Below are 16,267 nucleotides of genomic sequence, written 5' to 3' on the forward strand. Positions count from 1 at the left end.
TTTGTGTCGTATGTTAGATTCCAGATATAAGTGAAATCTTATGGTATTTGTCCTTCTCTTTCTGACTTCCTTCACTCAGTATGAGAGTCTCTAGTTCCTTCCATGTTGCTGCAAATGGCATTATTTTGTTCTTTTTTATGGCTGAGTAGTGTGTATATACCACATCTTCCTAATCCAATCATCTGTCGATGAACATGTGGGTTGTTTCCATGTCTTGGTTATTTTGAATAGTGCTGCAATGAACATGCGGGTGCATGTGTCTTTTTCAAGGAAAGTTTTGCCCTGATACATGCCCAAGAGTGGGATTGCTAGGTCATATGGTAGTTCTATGTATAGATTTCTAAGGTACCTCTATACTGTTCTCCATAGTGGCTATACCAGATTACATTCCCACCAACAGTGCAGGATGGTTCCCTTTTCTCCACAACCCCTCCAGCATTTGTTATTTGTGGACTTATTAATGATGGCTATTCTGACTGGTGTGAGGTGGTATCTCATGGTAGTTTTGATTTGCATTTCTTTAATAATTAGTGATGTTGAGCATTTGTTCTTGTGCTTGTTGGCCATCTGTACATCTTCCTTGGAGAAATGTCTATTCAGGTCTTTTGCCCATTTTTCCATTGGGTTGTTGACTTTTTCGCTGTTAAGTTGTATTAATTGCTTGCATATTCTAGAGGTTAAGCCCTTGTCAGTTGCATCATTTGAAACTGTTTCCTCCCACTATGTAAGTTGTCTTTTTGTTTTCGTTTTTGGTTTCCTTTGCTGTGCAAAAGCTGGTCAGTTTGATTAGGTCCCATTGATTTATTTTTGCTTTTATTTCTATTGTTTTGGGAGACTGATCTGAGAAAACATTTGTCAGGTTGATGTCACAGAATGTTTTGCCTATGTTCTCTTCCAGGAGTATGATGGTGTCTTGTCTTATGTTTAAGTTTTTAAGCCATTTTGAGTTTATTTTCATGCATGGTGTGAAGGTGTGTTCTAGTTTCATTGATTTGCATGCAGCTATCCAGGTTTCCCAGCAATACTTGTTGAAAAGACTGTCTTTTTCCCATTTTGTGTTCTTGCCTCCTTGTCAAAGATTAACTAACCATAGGTGTCCTGGTTTATTTCTGGGTTCTCTATTCTGTCCCATTGGACTGTTTTGGTACCAGTACCACAGTGTCTTGATGACTGTGGCTTTGCACTATTCCCTGAAGTTTGGGAGAGTTAGCCCTCTTGCTTGGTTTTTGTTCCTCGGGATTGCTTTGGCAATTCTGGGTCTTTTGTGCTTCCATCTAAATTTTGGGATTGTTTGTTCTAGTTCTGTGAAAAATGCCATGGGTAATTTGATAGGTATTGCATTGACTCTGTGGATTACTTTGGGTAGTATGGCCATTTTTACAGTATTAATTTTTCCAACCCCAGATCATGGACTATCTTTCCATTTCTTTGAATCCTCTTTAATTTCCTTGATTTATGTTTTATATTTCTCAGCATAAAAGTCTTTCACCTCCTTGGTCAGGTTTATTCCTAGGTATTTAATTTTTGGGGGTGTGATTTTAAAAGGTATTATATTTTTGTATTCCTTTTCTAATATTTCATTGTTAATAGCAATGAAACTGATTTCTGAATGTTAATCTTGTATCCTGCTACTTTGCTGAAGTTGTTGATCAGTTCAAGCAGCTTTTGGTTTGAGTCCTTAGGGTTTTCTGTATGTAGTATCATGTCATCTGCATACAGTGCCAGTTTTACCTCTTCTTTTCCTATTTGGATACCTTTTATTTCTTTTGTTTGTCTGATTGCTGTGGCTAGGACTTCCAGTACTATGTTGAATAACAGTGGTGAGAGTGAGCATCCTTGTCTTATTCCAGATTTTAGTGGGAAGGCTTTCAGCTTTTCTCCATTGAGTATTATATTTGCTGTGGGTTTGCCGTAAATGGCTTTGATTATGTTAAGGAATGTTCCCTTTATACCCACATTGGTAAGAGTTTTTATCATGAATGGATGTTGGACTTTGTCAAATGCTTTGTCTGCTTCTATTGAGATGATCATGTTGTTTTTGAATTTTCTTTTGTTAATGTAGTATCTGACATTGATTGATTTGTCTATGTTGAACCATCCTTGTGAACCTGGGATAAATCCCACTTGGTCATGGTATATGACCTTTCTTATGTGTTGTTGGTTTGGTTGGCTAAAATTTTGTTGAGAATTTTTGCATCTATATTAATCAAAGATATTAGCCTATAATTTTCCTTTTTGGTAGTATATTTGTATGGCTTTGGTTTTAGGATGATAGTGGCTTCATAGAATGTCTTTGGGGGTGTTCTTTCTTCTTCAACCTTTTGGAAAAGTTTAAGGAGGATGGGTATAAGTTCTTCTTTGTATGTTTGGTAGAATTTGCCTGTGAAGCCATATGGTTCTGGACTTTTGTTTGTAGGGTATGTTTTTATTTCATATTCAATTTCATTTCTAGTGATCACTCCATTTAGTTGATCTATTTATTCTTGATTCAGTTTTGGCAGGCTGTAAGTCTCTAGAAGGTTGTCCATTTCTTCTAGGTTGTCATATTTGTTGGCATATAATTGTTCATAGTATTCTCTTATGCTTGTTTTTTATTTTTATTCCTGCAGTTTCCATTGAGATTTCTCCTTTTTCCTTTCTTATTTTGTTTATTTGGTTTTTTCTCTCCTCTTCTTGGCAAGTCTTGCCAGAGGTTTGTCAATTTTGTTTACCTTTTCAAAGGACCTTCTCTTAGTTTTATTGATTTTTTTCTGTTGTTTTTTGATTCTCTATTTTATTGATTTCCTCTGATCTTTATGATTTCCTTCCTTCTGTTGAGTTTAGATTTTGTTCTTCTTTTTCTAATTCATTTAGGTGGTGGGTTAAGTTGTTGATTTGAGATTTTTCTTCTTTTTTGAGGAAAGCCTGTATTGCTATGAATTTCCCTGTGAGCACTGCTTTTGTGGCATCCCGTAGATTTTGAGTGGTTGTGTCTTTATTATCATTTGTCTCAAGGTATTTTTTAATTTCCTTTTTTATTTCCTCAGTGACCCATCGGTTTTTTAGTAGCATGTTGTTTAGTCTCAGTGTAAGCAACAATTTTTTATACTAACCCAGAGAAAGTGGGTTTCTTTTCAATTAACTACAGTGATGTTACAAATTATTTAGAAGTAAACTTCCAAAAACAGAATCTATTGCAATAATTAGGCATTGCAAAAATTCTTTTTGCTTGGTTATCCTCTCATCATGTATTTCTAATTTAATTTTGTGGACACAATTGTGTGTACAAATTTTATGCAAATGAAAATTTGACAGCCACTCAACTATTAGTGTAAAAAAATAAGTTTCAGTCTCTTTGCCATTACTAGACCATCCCCTTCCAAACCAACCTATCTTTAAGATAATTATTTGATCCATAGTAGATAATGGAAGAGGACTATATAGATGATTAGACAGTGTTCCTTACTGGCCTGATTTTATAATTCAACCTCTATATATCATGCAGATGCCAGAGCTTAAATAACTTATCACATTTCTGGAGAAAGTGAGGAATGGATGCTTCATTCTAAAAGTTTTTGCTTTCCCAAGGAATTACTCTATTATGATGTTTTAATAATTATTCATCTTCCATAGTGAATTTTAGCACAATTTTTGGATTCTCCCACTCTTGATATTCCTTGACCATACAAGGCTTTTTCCACTTCATGAACTTGCTGTTCCCTTCTTCTCCTGAAATATTCTTACCCATTAGTCTACATGGTTCAGTTTTTCTTCTTCAGGTCAAATGTTATTATCAGAAAGACCTCCCAATACCAGTGTCTATATAACAGCCCTTCCTTAGCACTACCTATTCATATTCCTTTTTATTTTATTTTATTTTATTTGGTCTTTTTTGTCTTTTCTAGGGCTGCCCCTGTGGCACATGGAGGTTCCCAGGCTAGGGGTCTAATTGGAGCTGTAGCCGATGGCCTGTGCCAGGGCCACAGCAACACAAGATCCGAGCCATGTCTGTGACCTACACCACAGCTCATGACAACACCATATCCTTAACCCACCGAGAGAGGCCAGGGATTGAACCTGCAACCTCATGGTTCCTAGTCAGATTTGTTAACCACTGTGCCATGAGGGGAATTCTCTATATTCCTTTTTATTTTCTCATTCTGCTTATCATGATCTGAAACTTATTTCTTTGTTTATAGTTTTTATACCTCATACTAGAATTTAAGCTCCATGTGTTCATGAGTTGCTCACTTATTTGCTGCACATTCCCAGAGTGCCAGGACCATAGTAGGTTTTCCTGAAATAATTGTAGAATGGAAGAATATGTTAAAAAATTAAAGTGGATTGAATAAGACAGTGATGTAGTCCATAGTAAATCAAGTGCATACTTTAGCAACTCTGTACTTATTCATTCTCATGTGTGTTTGTTTGTGTATACATGATCCTTGTTGAATATTTTATTTCAGAGCTTGAAAATATTTTATTTACCCCCCTCACATTCTTATGCATTAGTCTTTGTAGAGTCAAAGAACCATTGTATACCATAATATAAGGAGAAAAACAATAAAGAAAATTAAGGGATATGAAAATTGTTTATTTGAAAAGAAAATTAAATTGATAAATATCTATCCATACTAATAAAAAAAATGAAAGAAGATACCAATTACAACAGAAAAAGAAGTCATGACTACAAAGTTCATGGACATTAAAAACATAGTGAAGAATTACTACAAATAACTCTGTGGCCATACATTTTATAACTTAGATGAAAGGGACCAAATCTTTTGAAGATAAAAACTACCAAATATACATAAATTCAACTAAAAATCATAACATTTTATTAAACCTATGTGTAATATGGAACTTCTAAAGTTTCAAAAATGATGGTTAAATGCTCAGTCTACAAGTATGGGATGAATAAATCTTATTACAATTTGGACCCAACTTTCTACTATGTGTTATGTTTATAGGCATGAACCTGACAGAAATAGGAAGCAGAAATTGTTTTCAGTTGTTAGAAAGACCTAATGCTTAAAAAAATTTCTCATAGAGACCTACTGACTAAAATTTTACCCCTAGTATTAAATTTCGTGAATGTGTTAAAACATTGGCATTTCCAGGAGATACAACTATGCAGTAATTGGTACATGGAGAGATAATGTTTTAGCCATTTCAAGTCAACAACACTATAGTGTATATTAGATTAACCAATTGTGCAAGCAGAATGAGACAAGAGGAGATAGTGTTTGGCAAAGAAAAATAGGATGAATACAAAACCAAAAATATGTATGGAAACTCTTCAAGTTAAATTTCAATAATGGACATTATTGCCTTCAATCCTCTCTATCTTTGGACTCTTCAGTATTCTCATTGACTATCTCCTAAAACTTCTCAAATATCCTTTTCCCTTTAGCTCATTAAATGATTTAAAAATCCTTTTAAAAGAAGCATGGCTTCTCACACTGCCATGTATTTTCACATGTTGTCCTGAAATGACCTTTCCTGCTTCATAATCAAACTGAGTCTACTCCATTCAGGCATCTCTGGAAGCTTTCTGGGTAATTTTATTCTTGTATACATAAGATCCTCTGATTGCTTTTGACACATTATTTATTAGATTAAATATAAATTAGCTGACAGTAAATTACCTATTGGATTGAGAACTCCTTGTGAATGGGGACCATATTTTATTTTATTTTGTTTTTGATCTTAAGACTGAACCACCTAACCTGGGATCAGAATAAAGAAGAATGTTCAGATGTTTGTTAAGAAGGAAAAATAACATATAATTTTGTATAGCAACTATAATTAAAGAAACAGAAAGAATGAATGGCTTGAGAAGGAATGAGCTTTAAAACAAGAAGGTTTGGATGTTTGCTATATCAGGGGACAAATAGCTTGTAATAGAAATGACAAATAGGTCAATCTGTATCAGAGCATACTGACAACTAAGGCGACTAGTTTATACTAACATGCAAAGGTACACACCTTCATGGATATCACAGCCCTACCTTGACTTTAAAATAGATTAGAAATGGGAAAACTGGACAGACAAGTAAAACAGCTCAGAAAAGAGAGTAGGGCTTCCAGGAACTAGAGCCATGAAGCGTTTTAGGAGGGGCAAAGAAGATGATATTTAGGTCAGGGGAAATTTGAAAAGCTAAAACAGAGACTTCATTCTTCATCCAAATAGGATCAAAAAGTTTTGAGGAATCTACAAGGTAGAAATTCATTGAGTCCAGAGCTAACAAAAAATAGAGGTGGTAGGAAAAAAAATGGAAGGGAAAAAGGATAGTGTCATGATACAAATCTAAGAAGCACATTCTGGAGAAGACTGGGAATCCCAATCCCAATCCTGGCATAACTTCCATGAAGAACCTATTTGGAATGAAGAATGATAAGTTTCACTCACCAATAAAATTCAGTTATTGACACAAGGTTGTGCTAAATTGATTGATAACATGAAAAGAACTGGAGCTTTCTCAAATAACATTAGGAAAGGAGTTTAGAGAGAAGCCTAGGCCAAATACACTGTTGAAGAAAGTTAATAAATATCAACTGGTATCATTACTTTCCAAAACTAGTAATATTTTATGTGTGTTTCAGAGAAGGAAAAAATTAGCGTATTTTAGAAAATGCTCCTCTTTCTATAGAAGAGCTAGGAGTGAAAAAATTACATGCAAGCCAAACACTTAAGTCATACTGCATAAAAAAAAATAATGGAAAAAAGCCAACCTGGGACTGAGACTTGGTTCTAGGGACTGAAAAAAAAAAACATGAATAATAATTCAGAAGTGAATAACCGAAAGAATGAAAAATGAACACACATTAAATATCATTCAGGCGCCAGATTTCACATTAGGCATTTCACAAGTGTATCTCAATGACTCCTCTCAAAAATTGTATGAATTAAGAATTATTATCTCCATTTTGTAGGCAAAATTATTCGAGCTCAAAGAATGATTCAGCTAAGATCATCTAGTCAGAAAGGGACACATCTGTGTCTGAAAGCCAGATCTTCTGATTGCAAGTGTTATTATGTTTTTCCTCTGTTCCTTTCTGCCCCTGTTCTTTTATTGTGCTCTACTTAAAGGCCTATGAGTCCTAGGGGGACTTGAGATCCCCAAGATGGCTGAGAGAAAACTAACAAAGAATAACAGCCTCTATCCCAATTTAGCCAGGAGCCAAATCCCAGTCAAAAATTTCATCAGAACTCTTAGAATTATTTAGCTTCTGTATCTTTTAGAATAAACTTGATGATTGTTTCTCATTTGAAATCATTAACATTCAAATCATCACATTATCAAATTGTTAACATTTCATGGACAATGATTTTAATTTATAGTCACACAGCTCTTCAAGAAACTCAAAATCTATGCTTGATTGAGAGAGATAAATTACATACCATTGAAATATACTTTTTCTTTAAATTATTTTGGAGGTTCTAAAAAATCTGTTAGATACTTACAATATGGAAATATAATCATTTTGCATGTAATGGAAGATTCAGCATTGCTCTTTTACAACTTTTTTTTCTGTACTATTTAGACCTAAAAGCAAGTAATCAGAGATACTCACTCATAAAATAGATGATTTAAGTGATTTTAATCCAGAATGACACATAGAATGTTAAATATTAGCCTTAGAACATTGCCTGCAAAGAAAAATATTTAATATTTTAAGCTAGAACATTGAACACTCTCTGAAGTGAAAGAAATAATCAATATCCATTGTTATTAAAGGATATTACATGAAAATAAAAACTGAAAGCTTAAAAATTAAAACACAATAAAAAGACAAAATAACATTCAAAATAAGTGATAAGGAAGAAAAGATATTTATTTACATATACACTATAGGGGTTTATATCATTTTAGTGAGGCTATTTTTACTCTGATCTTTAGATTTATAAATTAATCAAAATAAAGTATTCAAAAGCATGCAATGTGGGGTTCTTTAAAAATTGCTCATTTTCCAAGTGGTATTATCAAAAATTTTTCAAATAGACTTCTATAAATTTTCAAAGCAATAGGAGGATTATTTATTTATGAATCAGAATAAATCCATAGTTTTTTACCTATTTATTCTTGTTTAATTTTTGGTTATATAAATACTATACTTTTTTTTTTTTCTTTTTAGGGCCGCACCATGGCATATGGAAGTTCCCAGACTAGGGGTCAAATCAGAGCTGCAGCTGCGGCCCTATGCCTCAGACACAGCAATGCTGGATCTGAGCCACATCTGCAATGCACACCACAGCTCATGGCAACGCCAGATCCCCAACCCACCAAGTGAGGCCAGGGATCAAACCCCATGTCTTCATGGACACTAGTGGGTTTGTTACTGCTGAACCATGACAGGAATTCCTATGAATACTATAATTTAAATAAAATAGGAGTAAATTAAATGGATAATATGTTTGAAGAAAAATTATTTTTAATTTATCGTTTTTTTCCTTCCCTTTTACATGACAATTTATTTCAATTCCTCTTTAAAATTTTTGGGGGAATTTAAATTTTGCAGGCTACATTTTTATGTATTCTGAAGAGACTGAAATGTAAAACAACTTAAAAAAAGAAAATATGGACTAACAGATATCACCTATATTTAATTTAAAAAATAACATTGGCATGCTTCTTTCTATTTTCTGAAAAAGTAGCATATTTTTATTTTCCCTTTTCAAATAATACTTCTCTGAACTGCTTTAGGATTTAGGACATAACCCTTATTCTTTTGTGTAGTACTAAAACTAAATGCAGCCAAACATGAAATTCTCTTTGACGAGCAGCTTTGTTCATATTAAGCCTACATTACACTGATACCCAGTGTCCATCAAATATTATGACACTAACATCAATATTCTCTCAATAAAAATGCTTGAACATGTATCATTTAGGATTTTTCTTACTAGAAGTAGCAGATCTTTGGACTTGTAGGTGTTAACTGCCAGCTCTTCTAAAATGTTCTTCTCCTTTATTTCCACAGGCTTCTTTTGGTGTGTCAAATGTCAATCAGGTCCTTTGCACTTATAAATTTATCATATAGGCCCTCCATGTCTAAGACATCATCATTTTAAACATCCTAAAGCACATTGAATGTTATCATAAGGTAACTCTCAAGGAAAATCATTTTAAAGGTCAAGGTAATTTGAGTTTGGTAAATCCAGGTTGAATTCCAAATAAGTTATGGTTTTTGTAAAGAAATTAGAAAAGTCATATTTAACTTCACTGCCTTTTTCTAGTAAGATCTTTTTGCATCATGAAGCAGTCTTATTTTATTTCTAAAAATGAGTCATTTTCTCTGTATGAGTTTTTGTTGCAACCTGCATTTGACAACTCAAGTGTAGTCAGTTCTTGCTTTTCTAGGCACCCTGGGACTCTTCAAAGATCATCAAACATTTTAAGAGAACAGGATAGAAATTTCTGTTTTACTGAATCTTTTTATCTACTTTTATCCTCAGTGTGTTTCCAAATTAGAAAAGGAATTATTTCTTGTTCTACACTTTGAAATTCTGATTTCATGGTTGGGCAGTATTTTATTTTTTCTATGCTCACAGCAACAATAGCCATCTTGTAGGCACAAATCCAAAAAATTTATTCCTTTCCATGTCTATAAGGTTAAACATCTGATTATGTGCTTTTTTATGTTTTAAGGAAACTGTGAAGTGGCCAGAATCTTTCATTGTAGAAGCCTCAATATGGCAGGTAAGCAGATTACATTCCTTTTTAGCCAGCATTGTAGGAGGTATGCAGGTCATTTAGCTGATAAGGTCTTTTCATTTTCTCTGGTAAGTAGTTGATAAATTAAATGGAATATTCCAAAATTTATATTTACATTGTCTGTTTAGTATAAGGATACAGGGGCAAAGTCTAGCTTGTATTTGGATATCAACAGTCTTTTATGTTTTATTAGAAATTAAGAATACCATTTGCAAACCATTGCATTTTTCTAATAACAATACATAAAAGAGAAACATTTTGTTCTAACTATGATACTGCACATCATTTGACCCACTACAGAAAGCATGTTTCTGGAGTCCCCATCGTGGCTCAGTGGTAACAAATCTGACTAGTATACATGAGGACGTGGATTCGATCCCTGGCTTTGCTCAGTGGGTTAAGGATCTAGTGTTGCCATAGCTGTGGTGTAGATCACAGATGTGGCTCAGATCTGGTATTGCTGTTGCTGTGGCTATGTTGTAGGCCGCCAGCTATAGCTCGGACTGGACCCCCAGCCTGGGACCTTCCATGTGCCATGGGTGCAGCCCTAAAAAGACAAAAAAAAGAAAAAGAAAAAGAAAGCATGTTTCTTGCTAAGATTTGGCATAATCAGATCTACTCTATAAAAGTTGAATGCATTTCTTCTCAACCCCCCCCTTTTGTTCTCCCACAGGTCATTTTAGTTGCAATTTCTTTTACTTATTTTAGTTGCGGTTTCTATTTAGTTTTAGTCATTTTAGTTGCAGTTTCAATTAGTTAAAGTTACATTACACAGTTTTGTAGATCCATCAGAGAATAGTACAATAATGGATATTCATTGTTGTGATGTACTCAAAGCAATTTAGTGGCCATGATTTTCAACTGATCATTGATACTTTGGGAGAGACCCCCCAAAAAGTTAAATTAAATAAAACAACCCTTGATTTGTAAGTATTTACCTATATCATGTCAGTCTTGTGAGATTCATTCTCTATGCATGTTTTCCCAACCCTTTCTTCAACATGTCCGATCCCAAATTCTTTCCTGCGTTCTGTGCAAAATAATTTGTTTTGGTTATTTATATTCCTAATACCATCAAAGTAACAAAGTTGCTAAGCCTTCTTTTTTGATAATGTCTGGGTAATGCTACTGTTGGTATTGTAATTATTCTTATTTTTAGTATTTGAATTCTTAGAAAAAATAGACATAATATTACAATGGTAAAATTAATCTATCATGAGAGACTGAATATACAAATAGAGAAGAATCAGACCATATATGACAATAGAACTGTGATCCACAGCTTCTGTAACAATCAGCCCATAAAGCCAACCCACAGGCCCCCATAGCAATCAGCCCAGAAGGGTCAGGATTTAGTCAATAATAGCCAGTTCCCCTAATTTTTGCCCTTACTTCCACCTCAGGACTCACTAAAGTCAAATACACTCTGCAAACCAATTACATAGAATCTTCTGCTGCCACTTAGCCCATTCTGAGCTTCCTCTTACCAGTAACCTCCAATCAGGGCATACCTGAAGCCTTCTCTTTTTTCCATTAGAAAGCTTTTCAGGTGTTACGCTTGCTTTTGAGCATCTGCCAAATCAGCTGATGGTGGCTGACTCTCTTGCTATAGTGATCTCTGAATAAATAGCCTCTGTTCTCATTTGGGTGATCTTTGTTTATTCCTTTAATGCTTGAAATAAAATTTATCAGAATTCCTGTGTGTAGGGCACAACCTATAGTAGTACTATAAGCAGCAATGCAACTGTCGGTAAAGCCACATAGTTTTTGCATCTAAACTGTCAATTTAAAATAATTGATCAACTATAATAGAAAAAGTCTTAATGTCTTTCTAATCTCTCCATAGAAAATACTGTTATAATTTATATAATATTTTATATTATATTAATATTAATATAGTATTAATATAATAAATATATTAATATAATACAGTATTGATACAATAAATACAGTATTAATATAATAAATATATTGTCATATGATGATATTAAAGAGTATGTATCAAAAGTTTATATATCTTTAATATAGAGAGAGCTGTATCAGGAAGGTAGTTCATAGAAATATTATTTTTGTTATTTTATGAAATTGTTAGCATTTATCATCCTTTTACATTTAGTAATGTTTTTAGATTATTTTCCTCATTATAAATAAATATTTGCTTTCATACCTGATTTTGTAATTATAATTTTGAAGACTTTTTTTAGAGAGCCCTTCAACTTCTATAAGAATCAAGCCTCACAGAACTAGGTCTAGTCATCTCTGGAATCTGTTTCCCCACCTTCACCTTCTTTACTCTGGTTTAGGAGTTCATTCTCTCACATTGAACCCAGACATCCAACAAAATGTGTAGTTGGCAGCTTTCCTTACTGGAGTCAATCCTCCCTGCTCCCACCAGGGTTAATGTTCTAAACGATAACTCATTTTTCACATGGCACACAACCATGTACTTCACAAGATGCCAGTAATATTACACAGTAACTACTTGCTATCTCAGTCTCCTCTGACCCAAGCTTCTCCATCTGAAGTCTCACATGGAGCTACTCACATTCCCTAACCTTCACTTTTGAGCATGATGCTCCTTCTCTCTATGAGGTAAAATCCGATTTGACCTTCAAGGTCAGCCTCAAATATCACCTCCTCAGTGAAGATTTGCTCAACTTATCCATTACATAATGTAAGTGTTCTCAAAACATCTTTATTTTTATTTCAGCGTTTTTCACTTCAGATGGTATTTTCTTATGGTTTATATCTATCTCCTAATTAGGAAGATTTTTGAAAGCAAGATCTTTAACTTGTCATGAGTAGAGCATAATGCTTGACTTAGCACTCATTCTTTCATTCACCAATTCATTAATCATACATATCCATATATCTTACCTACTCAGACATTCTTCTAGGTACTAGGGATAAAACTTGTACTTAATTCACAAGAAATATTGTTGAAATGAATAAGTAAATTATCCTCTGATTTTGTCATAAAGATAACTTTACTTCAGATTCCTTCATGTCATTGACATAGAGTTGACAGAATATCTCATCTTACATCCAAAGGAATAGCTATGATATAAAAATAGGACTGAACTAGGATGAAAAGACCTAGATTTCAGTTTCTGGGATATATTTTAATGGATGGGGATCTTGAGCATGTAAATATCGCTGGTAACAATTTTTTTCTCTTTAAAAATAAAGAAAAACACTTTATACCTCACTAACATACTATAAAAATTAAATGTATAACATAGGTTAAGGTGCTTTGCTAGTAATTATTTTACACAAATGCAAAGATACTATGGCTTTCAGATGAAAGTTGTTATTACTCTTCTGCATCTGGGAACATCTTTCATTTACACTTTTGATAGTAAATCACTTTACAATTTATTATTTACTGCCTACGTAGAATGAAAACCACCAAATATCACTTGCTCAAACTGCAGTAACACTCAATTCTCAGAGATGATGGGAATGTAGATGATGAATCTACATTCCCATGTAGATTCCCATGTAGACTGAATCTACATGGGAATGCGTTTTGCTAACTCATAGTCACAGCCCTAAAAGTGAATGTCAAAATGGAACTATAACTCTGGGTAGAGAGTAGTAACAAATGTAGGATATTCTAACAGACATTCTCAAGTTTAGTATTTATCAGATAAAAGGCAGTACTTTACCTCACAATTTTAGTGAATATAAGATAAGTTTAATATCTGTTCTCTTTAGAACTGTCAGGATCTACTTTAGAAGAACAGGACCTGAGAAACTACATACCCACACTGTTTAATGCCTCTATTCATTGTAGGTAAGATTGGATGTGCTCCCATTATCATCTTTAAACACAATTCTGTTCTTTATAGTTAACAACTGATAATCTAATAAAGAAAAGGATTTCCCTTGAAATTTGGAATATAAATTATATATATTATAAATTATGCTACAAAGCATGCTTAATTGACTTGCTATTTTTTGAGAACTAATCCAAAATTTTAGAAAAGAATGTCAAGCCATGCCTCCTTACCAACCACAAGAAGTTACTGTGTAACATTTTTTGAAGCATAGAAAAATATAAATAGAACCTTACATGGTAGGATAACATGTATCATTTTTTCTTCATTCTTTCAATACTTTCCCCCTCATTCAGCTGAAAAATCTTCTGTTCTTTTTTTAGGGAAATGGTTAAACATGTACTCAGGCACACTCCACAGTGCAGTTAACCTCATTACACATGTTTTCTGAGGCAGATATGAGACCAGACAATGTCAACAGTCTTTCTCTAGGATATTTCAAATAGGATATAAAAAAATAAAGTTCCTTCCTCTCCAGTGATAAAGATGAAAAGATGTAAGCCTTGAAGCCACTCATGGCTGAAATTGCACCTTAATCAAGAAATCCACACAGAGGGGTTAGAGGCAACAAACATACAGAGAGAAACACACAAAATATGACAGAAACTGGGAGATACTGGATATCAAACTCTCCTAGCAAGATGGAAAGCAGATTTCAGAATAAGCTGTAATTAGATACTAATACAAAAAAAAGGAGATGATAAATCTGATCAGTAAATCAAAGAAGTTAGAGACTAAGGATAATTTAATCTCTTTAGATTCTTATTAAATAGTGGTTGGACCAGAAGGCAGACCTAGAAAAAGAAATAAAACACATTCCAGAAAATGTAGAGATTTTGTGTATTTTTGTGATGAAAAATACAAAATATTTAAGGGCACTAAGGTCAACTCCGCTGTTCTTAAGATCACTTCACTTTGAATCAACCATTGGACAGTATCATCCACATCTCCAGTGACATACTCTGGCTTTGGTTCTATTTAAAAGCAAGCAATTCATAGTCTTTTCTTTCAAGAAGTGGTGTAAGTTCTGGCTCTCATGATCCTTGACTTCATGATAATCAGATGTGGCCACACCTCCCCATTATAGCCAGTAAGATATACATGGATCTTCCTGGGGGATAGGAGGTATGGGTTCTGGAAGAGCTTTTAATAATAAGGACAGCCTTGGTTGGCATCCTTCTTCAGTTGCTTTCTCTTCCATTTGTGCTTTCCTCTTTTTCTATCTGGACAATGGATACAGTGATCAAAAAACACAGCAACTATTTTTAGACTAAGAATAGGGGTAACATACTAAACATGGTAGAGCAAGAAGATAGAAGGAGATTGAGCCCTTTTTGCTATCCTTGGTTAGTCATGCAAGCCCTAGACAACCTATCTTTAGACATATTGTTATGTAAGGTGAATAATATCCTAAGTAGTTAAGCCCCTGTGATTCTGGTTGGCTATTGCTTACAGCCAGATGCACTCTTGTTATAATAAGAGTTTATACCCCAACCCCTGGCCAGATCCATTGATCCATATAGGTATTTCTTCTTCTTCTTTTTTTTTTTAACCCATAGCAGCTTCAGCATTAACAGATGTTCTTACAAAAGTCCAAGAGAAGCCCTCTTTATTCCAGGACCCATTGTCTTTTTCCTATTGTTTTTAGGTGGCAGGTGAAGGTTTATGTCTGGTTACAGTCAGTTTCCCACCTTTGAGTGGCAGATTTGGCCTCTCTAAATATTGTGTTCATAATATGTCATCAGTTAGTGAAATGTTAAGAAATAAATATACAATTTAAATTTGATTGCTATTATATGAGGAGTTTGTAAGCCATTTCATCATACTTTAGAGAAATTTAATTTTCCACATCTTTAATCTTAATACCTTGGTTTATTTAAAATCAAGTAACTCAACTATTTCAAAATTAATTTTATTATATAAGTCAATGTAGTACAAAAAATTATTCTTAAAAGTTGATTTTGCCTCCCTCTATGTATAATCAATATAATATCAAATATGATTAGAGTCTAAAAATAACATGACATCTTCAGAAATAAACTATAATTTCCTATCAGAAGGAACTAGTTTCTGAGTCATTTAAGAATTAAATGAAGGGTGTTTTATGTTTTTAATTTTAAAGAACTATATTCCATAAGGAATATTATAATTTTTTTCCGTCAGGTCTTTTAAAAAATGTGCATGTCACCTTAGTCATTCTGTCAGAGTGAATCTGACATTAATTTATCTTTAACTGCCATAGCTTTCTTTAACTTTCATGTATCTTTACTTTTCATATACACTAGTAAGCATGGAGTTATACAGGTATTGTACTGATATTTCATTTTCTTTTTTAAATTGACATATAGTTGATTTACAATGTTGTATTTGTTCTAGTTGTACAATATGGTGATTGTATATTTTTATAGATTATACCCCATATTAAATTATTATAAAATAGTGGCTATATTCCCTCTACTGTACATTACATCCTTGTAACATTTATTTTATACCTAGTAGTTTGTACCTTTTAATCCCTTTTACCTATCTTGCCTCTCCCCCAACTCATCTTCCCTCTGGTAACCACTAGATTGTTCTCTGTTTCTGTGAGTCTATTTTTTTATATTTGTTCATTTGTTTTATTTTGTAGATTTCACACATAAGCAAAAACATACAGTATTTGTCTTTCTCTGTCTGACTTATTTCACTAAGCATAATGCCCATACCCTCCAGGTCCATTTGTGTTGTTGC

General features: G+C 33.5%; 1 long non-coding RNA gene across 2 annotated transcripts in view; it reads left to right on the forward strand.

The window, feature by feature from the left end:
* The window catches only part of LOC106506297, a 470,369-nt gene extending 454,535 nt beyond the window's left edge, over positions 1 to 15,834 (forward strand). For both annotated transcript variants that reach the window (XR_002339164.1, XR_002339165.1), the window contains exons 6-7: positions 9,633 to 9,683; positions 13,416 to 15,834. This is a non-coding gene — a long non-coding RNA (uncharacterized LOC106506297). The remainder of the gene's footprint in view (positions 1 to 9,632; positions 9,684 to 13,415) is intronic.

The sequence above is a fragment of the Sus scrofa genome, chromosome 15 (assembly GCF_000003025.6).
Source record: "Sus scrofa isolate TJ Tabasco breed Duroc chromosome 15, Sscrofa11.1, whole genome shotgun sequence".
In the NCBI taxonomy this organism is placed as follows: domain Eukaryota; kingdom Metazoa; phylum Chordata; class Mammalia; order Artiodactyla; family Suidae; genus Sus; species Sus scrofa.